General features: G+C 40.7%; 1 pseudogene; it reads right to left on the bottom strand.

Annotated features, from left to right (window-relative positions):
• Positions 1 to 3,697: 3,697 nt before the first annotated feature.
• On the bottom strand, positions 3,698 to 4,778 carry LOC100957323 (annotated as a pseudogene).
• Positions 4,779 to 8,388: the final 3,610 nt, after the last annotated feature.

Genomic DNA, 8,388 nt, shown 5'->3' with positions numbered 1-8,388 from the left:
TTCAACAGAAGGTTGTTTAATTTCCATGCCTTTGTGTGGGGTTGAACGTTTTTGTTGGAGTTGAGTTCCACCTTTAGTGCCTTGTGATCTGAGAAGATACAAGATAAAATTTCAATTCTTTTGATTCTGTTGAGGTTTGTTTTGTGTCCTAGGATATTATCAATTTTGGAGAACGTTCCATGGGGCGATGAGAAGAATGTATATTCATTATCTTTGGGATGGAGTGTTCTATATACGTCTATCAAGCACAGTTGTTCTAGGGTCTCATTTAAGTCCCTTATATCTTTGTTTAATTTCTGTTTAGAGGATCTGTCCAGCTCTGTAAGAGAAGTATTAAAGTCCCCTGTTATTATGGTGTTGTAGGATATCATAGTGCTCAGACTGAGTAAGATCTGTTTCAAGAATCTGGAAGCATTTAAGTTGGGTGCATAAATATTTAGAATTGAAATGTCTTCTTGTTGTATTTTTCCCTTGACCAATATAAAGTGACCATCTTTGTCTTTTTTGACTTTAGTTGCTTTAAATCCACATGTATCTGAAAATAAGTTTGCACCTCCTCTTTTCTTCTGAATTCCGTTTGCCTGAAAAATCATCTTCCAACCCTTAACTCAGAGTTTTAATTTGTCTTTTGAAGCTAGGTGCGTTTCCTGCAGACAGCAAATGGATGGCTTGTGTTTTTAATCCAGTCAGCCAATCTATGCTTCAGTGGGGAATTCAAGCCATTAACATTTATTGAGATAATTAATAAGTGTGGTAGTGTTCTATTCATTTTATTTTGTGAGAGTCCATTGTTTAGTTTTATCTTTTGCATCATTGTAGAAGTTAGGTTCTGTCCTTTAATTTCTGAGTTCTTACTTTGCTGTTGATCCATTGTGATGGTCAGTGTGTAGAACAGGGTGAAGTATTTCCTGTAGAGCTGGTCTTGTTGTGGCAAATTTTCTCAGTGTTTGTATTTCAGTAAATGATTTGATTTCTCTGTCAATTTTAAATCTTAGCTTAGCAGGATATAGAATTCTGGACTGGAAATTGTTCTGTTTAAGTAAATTAAAGGTAGATGACCATTGTCTTCTTGCTTGAAAAGTTTCATTAGAGAAGTCTGCAGTCACCCTGATGGATTTGCCTCTGTAGGTCAACTGAATCTTACTCCTGGCAGCTTGCAGGAGTAAATGCCAGTCTTTTCTTTTATCTTGACTTTGGACAGGTTCATCACAATGTGTCTTGGAGAAGTTCTGTCAGAGTTGAGGTAAGCTGAGGTCTGATATCCTTCTGAAAGGAGTGTGTCAGAATCTTTGGTGATATTTGGGAAATTTTTATTTATAATATTCTCCAGTATGGCTTCCATTCCCCTGGGACATTCTTCTTCTCCTTCTGGGATACCTATAACTCATATGTTTGAACGTTTCATAAAGTCCCATAATTCTGTCAGTGAACGTTCTGCTTTCTCTCTCTTCTTTTCTGCCTCTTTAACTATCTGAGTTATCTCAAGAGCTTTGTCCTGTACCTCTGAGATTCTTTCTTCTGCATGGTCTAATCTGTTGTTGATACTTTCTATTGCATCTTTAAGTTCTGTAATTGACTGCTTCAGTTCCTTCAGCTCTGCTATATCCTTTCTATATTCTTCATGTCATTCATCTCTTATTTGATTCTGTTTTTGGATTTCCTTATGGTTATTTTCCACTATATCAGCAGTTTCCTTCATTGTTTCCATCATTTCCTTCATTGTTTTCATCATCTGTATTCTAAATTCCCTTTCCGTCATTTCTAACATTTCTTTATAGGTGGAATCCTCTGCAGTAGCTTCCTCACGGTCCCTTGGCAGGGGGCGGGGGGCGGGGGAGGGGAGTTTGCTCTGGACTGGTTTTTCATGTTGCCAAGATTTTTCTGCTGATTCTTCCTCATGAGTGTTTTCTTTTACCTGTTTCCTTTCCCTAATTTTCCTTTCACTTCCTCTTTAAGTTACCGTGCCTCTGGGCTAGGGTTTCAGTGAGACCTTTTGGTATAGGACCAGAAGGATGAGAAGACCAGTGCGCCAAAACCAGTGTCACTCTATGCCCCTGAGGGCCAAGGCTGTAAGGGGTCTTAGTCCTTGCCTTTAGGCTGCTCAGTCACTAGATTACTCACCCAAGGTCTCACACCCAATCCTTGCTCTGTGACCCTGAGGGCAGAGCTTGCTGGGGCAGTTCTCCCACAATGGCTCCAAGCGGCCCACAGCCAAACACTATTAGCTCTATCTGGCTCAGTGGCTTCCTCTGGGGCCCTAGACAACACCTAAAGTCTTCTGCACTCTTGCTCAAGTTCTCCCAAGATAGTTCAACTGAGTGCCAAGTCCCAAAAAAAAAAAAACAAAAAAACAAAAAAAACTACAACTCACAGGTAAGGCCTTTCCAGTTTGCAATCTCACTGCTGCTGTACTTACAGCTGCCAGCAGGATTAGACTGAACCAACACACAACCACTTGCTAGTTCTTCACTGCTTTTGTCCTCCTCATGGGGTCCAGAAGTCTCTCAGTGACTCCCTGTGTCCCCAAAGGGGTATTTCTGAGCAGATCCCATCAGCCAGAGATGCCTGGAGTCTTCTCTCCCCAGTCTCACCATGCTCAGTTGCAAGGAAGCTGTTACTTGGCTGCCATCTTGCTCCTCCCCTCCGCAACACATTCTATGAAGCAAATATCACCCTAGTTCCCCAAACCAGGAAAGGACACAACAACAAAAAAAGAGAAAACTATAGGCCAATATCACAAATGAATACCAATGCAAAAATATTCAGTAAGATATTAGCAAGCAGAATACAATGATGCATTTTTATTTATTTTTTTACAGAAGATTTCCTTTTTTATTTTTGCAATATCATTGCATACAAAAGCAATAGAAACATTACAGTCTTAACAAGAAGTTTACAATTGAATATTCGAACAGAAAATCTGTACACAATATCATTTACAGCAATTTTACATAGTAAATTAAGTGATTGCAAAAAAAGTTCTAAATCCCTCTGTTGCCTTATCTTGGAGTATTATAGATAAAGAGCCTACCCAGCGCTATTCACAAGCACCAAATTAAGACTGTGTAACTGACATAAAACCCATTAATTTAATAAGTGTAACTGTTCAGAGCTCTAGAGGAGGAAAAAAACCACTTGAACATGTTGGTAAAAGGCCAAAAACTCAGTCCCCTGAAGACACATAGGTTTTCTGGGTCTTCTGACACGTAGGTGTCTGGCACAAAGGATGCCTTGTCAGACCCCTGGCAGAGAATGCCGACTCTAAACTGGTCCCATGAATTCATGGTTAAATGCAAAACAATCCTGACAAGTGGCAACTTAATGTTTAAAATATCTGTGGAAAACCTGTTAAAGGATACATGTAAGTTTAACCTGGATGGTCAAGATTAAGCAATTAAGTTTGTTGCAAAACTGCTTCAAATCCAATTTTTCTTGGATTTAGCTTCATTATAATGATGCAATTAGAACATAATTAGAACATAGAACATAATGCAATTTAGAACATGCAAAATACACTCACTGGTACATAAAACTAATGTTTCTTATGACAATAAGGCAGGAATAACAATCATCATGAGATCTGAGCTACTGACAGAGAAACTACCCAGGTAGAGGAGTGTGGTGATACATGCCTGGCCTCACTGGCCTCCCACAGGGCATGAGGGCACCTGTTTCTCTGTTGGCCCAGGTGGCACAGCTAGCTCATGGCCAAGAAGTCTCTGAAAGGTTCAGTTGAACAAGCTTCCCTGGCTCAGTGCCTGTGGCTCAAGTGGCTAAGGCGCCAGCCACATACACCTAAGGTGGCGGGTTCGAATCCAGCCCAGGCCCGCCAACGAAGGCTGCAACCAAAAAATAGCCGGGCGTTGTGGCGGGAGCCTGTGGTCCCAGCAACTTGGGAGGCTGAGGCAGGAGACTCGTTTGAGCCCAGGAGTTGGAGGTTGCTGTGAGCTGTGATGCCAGGGCACTCTACCCAGGGTGATAGCTTGAGGCTTTGTCTCAAAAAAAAAACAAGCTTCCAAGTCAAACTCGTCCTCCACTTGGCAGTCCACGCGTCTGACCTTGGTGAGTGTGCCAGGTAGACATGGAAGTCATCCTGAGAGCTCATCTGAGGCTCAGAGCCACTTCTGGGGATTCCAGGACTACAGGGTGTATTTCCTGCAAATCACATCCTTCTTCAGTTGGAGGATCCCAAAAATGCAGTGCCACCTTCCAGAGTCTTATCTGCTGGTCCCGCGACCGGTGACTATACTTCTTAAACTTGTTGGGCGTCTTGGAATGGATGCCGGGTTGCCAAAGGTGTCTTGGGACTTCTTTAATATAGCGGTCATAGGCAATTGTGTTCTTTCCATAGTTGATCTGTTTCTGTCTCCTCATCAGGACACTTTCGTCTGTCTCAAAATCAGCTGGGACAGTAGACATAGACTCCTTTGAATCAGAACTTCCTGATGATGATGTTCTCTCTGTTCCAAATTCATTTATGAGAAGTTTTCTTTTATATCTTGCTATTTCCTTGTTAACTCTGGTCCTCATCTCATCTTCCTCAGCTGCACTTGCCCTGTCTGAACATCTAGAACGGGGCTTGGGACCTTCGGGAGTGGTAAAGCTCTCGGGCCTGCGGTGGGCGGCCCGGCGCTCCTCCTGCTGGGCGTCCTCGGGCTTCCTGCGCCTCCTGTCGGCTCTGCGCTTCGGTCCGAGGCTCCATCTTGCCGGGGACGGCGGGCTCGCGTCCCTGTCACAGCGGCTCGGTGTTTGGACGGGTTTCGCGGCCGACAGGCCATGGCTGCGGGGGGCGCGCTGGGCTGCAGCGGCGGCGTCGACCGAAAAACTACCTCCCCGGGCCGGCTCCGACTAGCTCTATCCTATGACACATTAAAAAAAAAAAATTATACAACTTTGGGAGGCCGAGGTGGACAGATACCTTGAACTCAGGAGTTGGAGACAATCTGAGTAAGAGAAAGACCCCATATCTCTAAAAATAGCCAAGTGTTGTGGCGGGTGCCTGTAGTCCCAGCTACTCAGGAGGCTGACTTGAGCACAAGAGTTTGAGGTTGCAAAGAGCTATGACACCAGGGCACTCTACTGAGAGTGACAAAGTGAGACTCTGTCTCACAAATAAATGAATAAAATTTAAAAAATATAAAAGTTATACACCATGGTCAAAGGGGTTTTATTCCAGATATACAAGGTTGGTTCAACATACATAAATCCACAAATATAATTCACCACGCAAATAAAATCAAAAATAAAGACTATATGATTCTCTTAATTGATGCAGAAAAGGCTTTGGATAATATCTAGCATCCCCTCATGATAAGAACACTCAGGAAAATAGGCTTAGGTGGGACATATCTTAAACTGTTAGAGGCCATCAACAGCAAATCCACAGCCAGTTCATTTTGAATGGAGTAAAACTGAAAGCATTTTCACTCTAGATCTGGAACTAGACAAGGATGTCCATTGTCACCACTGCTATTTAACATAGTGCTGGAAGTCCTAGCCATCACAATCAGGCAAGAGAAGGAGATCAAGGGCATCCAGATAGGGTCAGAGAGGCAAAACTCTCACTCTTTGTGGATGACATGATCTTATACCTGGAAAACCCCAGGAACTCAGCTGCAAAACGCTTAGAAGTGATCAAGAAATATAGCAGCTTCACCAGATACAAAATCAATACCCACAAATCAGTAGCCTTCATATATGCCGACAACAGTCAAGCTGAGCATAAAATCAAAGACTCTATCCCTTTTACAGTAGTCCTAAATAAGATGAAATACCTGGGAATATATCTAACAAAGAACATGAAAGATTTCTATAAAGAGAACTAGGGAATCCTGAGAAAAGTAATAGCAAAAGACATTAACAAATAAAAGAACATACCATACTCATGGCTGGGAAGAATCAACATTGTTAAAATGTTCATACTACCCAAAGCAATCTATAGATTTATTGCAATCCCCATCAAAACATGAATGTCATACTTTAAATAATTTGAAAAAAATAGTACTTCGATTCATATGGAAACAGAAAAAAACCCTGAATAGCCAATACAATTCATAGCAATAAAAGCAAATCTGGAGGCATTACATTACCAGATTTTAGGTTATACTACAGGTCTATAGTGATCAAAACAGCATGGTACTGGCACAAAAATAGAGACCTACATCTATGGAATACAATAGAGAATCTAGAGATGAACCTAGCCACATATTGTCATTTGATCTTTGATAAGCCTAACAAAAACATGCACTAGGGAAAAAAAATCTCTATTTAGCAAATGGTGCTGGAAGACTGAAACTGGTCTCACATGTAGAAGACTGAAACTGGTCTCACATCTCTCACCATTGACAAACATTGATTCTCACTGGATAAAAGATTTAAATGGCCAGGTGCCATGAGAGGATCTTATTAGAAGTTAAAGCATGGCTCAGCACCCATAGCTCAGGGAATAAGGCACTAGCCACATACACTGAGACTGCTAGATTTGAGCCCAGGGCCTGCTAAATAGCAGTGACAACTCCAGCCAAAAAATAGCTGGGTGCTATGGCAGGCGCCTGTAGTCCCAGCTACTCAGGAGGCTGAGGCAAGAGAATTGCTTAAGCCCAAGAGTTGGAGGTTGCTGTGAGCTATGATGCCACAGCACTCTACCCAGGGTGACATAGTGAGACTCTGTCTCCAAAAAAAAAGAAAAAAGGCGTTAAAGTATAATAAGTATACATACAAAAATTAAAACCTCTTTAAACTGCTTATACAAGTATATCAGTTATAAATAAACATTTTATTGTTATAATAAATAAACATTGCTTTTTTTCTAAAGTGGGGGGGTGTGGCCTTGAAAAATAAGGTTTTGTGACATGTCCACAGATGGTGTGATTTGACAAGGATTTGCTGATAAACACTGATATGTGTGGAAATCATCCAAAGTGAATGAAGCTGTATGACTCAGCAATCCGTCATTGTGCCTGAAGTAGTAAAGAGGCATAGCTTGTAAAACATGTCATACAGTTCTGCCTGGCTTTGAAACAGTGAAGTAGTTAGACACAATTACTTTGCAAATCCTAGTTTTGAAGGTTTTCCAAGTGTATTTAGTTAATATCTGTATTTCTTTTTAAAAAGGATGAGTCATTTATTTACTTATTTTTATCACTTTTATTATGTTTGATTTGGCATTTTTTATCACATCATGTTCAATTAAAATGACAAGTTTTTAGTAAAGAAACAAAAATCAGAAGAGGAGGCCAGTGAGTCAAATAGTGCTTTATCAGTACATTGGCAACTGCAAAAACAATTAGTTGTCATTATAATGAAGATTATTTATCATTCGGTTTCATATGTAGTAAAGGAAGTCCACTGCATCCCACATGCATAATTTGTGGTGAAACATTAGCAAATGAAGCTGTGGTTTCTAGCAAATTAAAGAGACATTTACAATCCAGACATTCACACTTATCTGAAAAGCCAGTGGAATATTGCAAACAACTTGCACTCAGTAATACTAAACAAGCAGAATTATGGACCAAATATGCACAACATCAGATGAAGCACAAGAATCAAGTTAGCAGTTGCGGAAATTGTAGGCAGGAAAATGAAATCTCATACAATTGCAGAATCTCTTATTTTACCAGTGTGCCATGCAATTGTAAAAACAATGTTTGGAGAAGATGACAAAAAGAAAATTTAAAAAATTCCATTTTAAGATAGTGCAATTTCTCAGTGTGTTAAGAATTTATCTGAAAATACAGAATTTCAAGTAATAGCTCACCTCAGAGAAGTAAATGTGTTTGCATGTCAGTTGGCTGGCTCTACTGATACCAGTGGTAAACCCCAACTTTTAAACTTCAGTAAATTTTGCCTATAAAGAAGAACTCATAGAGCAGTGCTAGCATCAAAATCATTAGTATGTGAATTACAAAGATCTTAGACAACACTATTAAAATTATTATTATTATTGTTTTTGAGACAGAGTCTTACTATGCTGCCCTCAGTAGAGTGCTGTGGCCTCATAGCTCACAACCTCAAACTCTTGGGCTTAAGTGATTTTCTTGCCTCAGTCTCTCAAGTAGCTGGGACTACAGATGCCCACCACAATGCCCAGCTATTTTTTTTTTGTTATTGTTGTTGTAGTTGTCATTGTTGTTTAGCAAGCCCAGGGCGGGTTCAAACCCACCAGTCCTGGCGTATGTGGCCGGCGCCGTAAACACTGAGGTACGGTCATCGAGCCTAAAATTATTAGTTGTATAAAAAATCAGGCCATTGCAATCAAGATTATTTGCAGAATTATGTTCCTCAGTGGATGCTTCTCACAAGCTTTTTTTTTTTTTTTTTTTTTGAGGCAGAGCCTCAAGCTGTCCCCCTGGGTAGAGTGCCATAGCATCACAGTTCACAGCAACC

Source organism: Otolemur garnettii, unplaced genomic scaffold (genome assembly GCF_000181295.1).
Source record: "Otolemur garnettii isolate 467f Iridium unplaced genomic scaffold, OtoGar3 scaffold00029, whole genome shotgun sequence".
Classification (NCBI taxonomy): Eukaryota; Metazoa; Chordata; class Mammalia; order Primates; family Galagidae; genus Otolemur; species Otolemur garnettii.
Note: the sequence above shows the minus strand (reverse complement) of the source record. Positions and strands in the feature narration are given on the sequence as shown.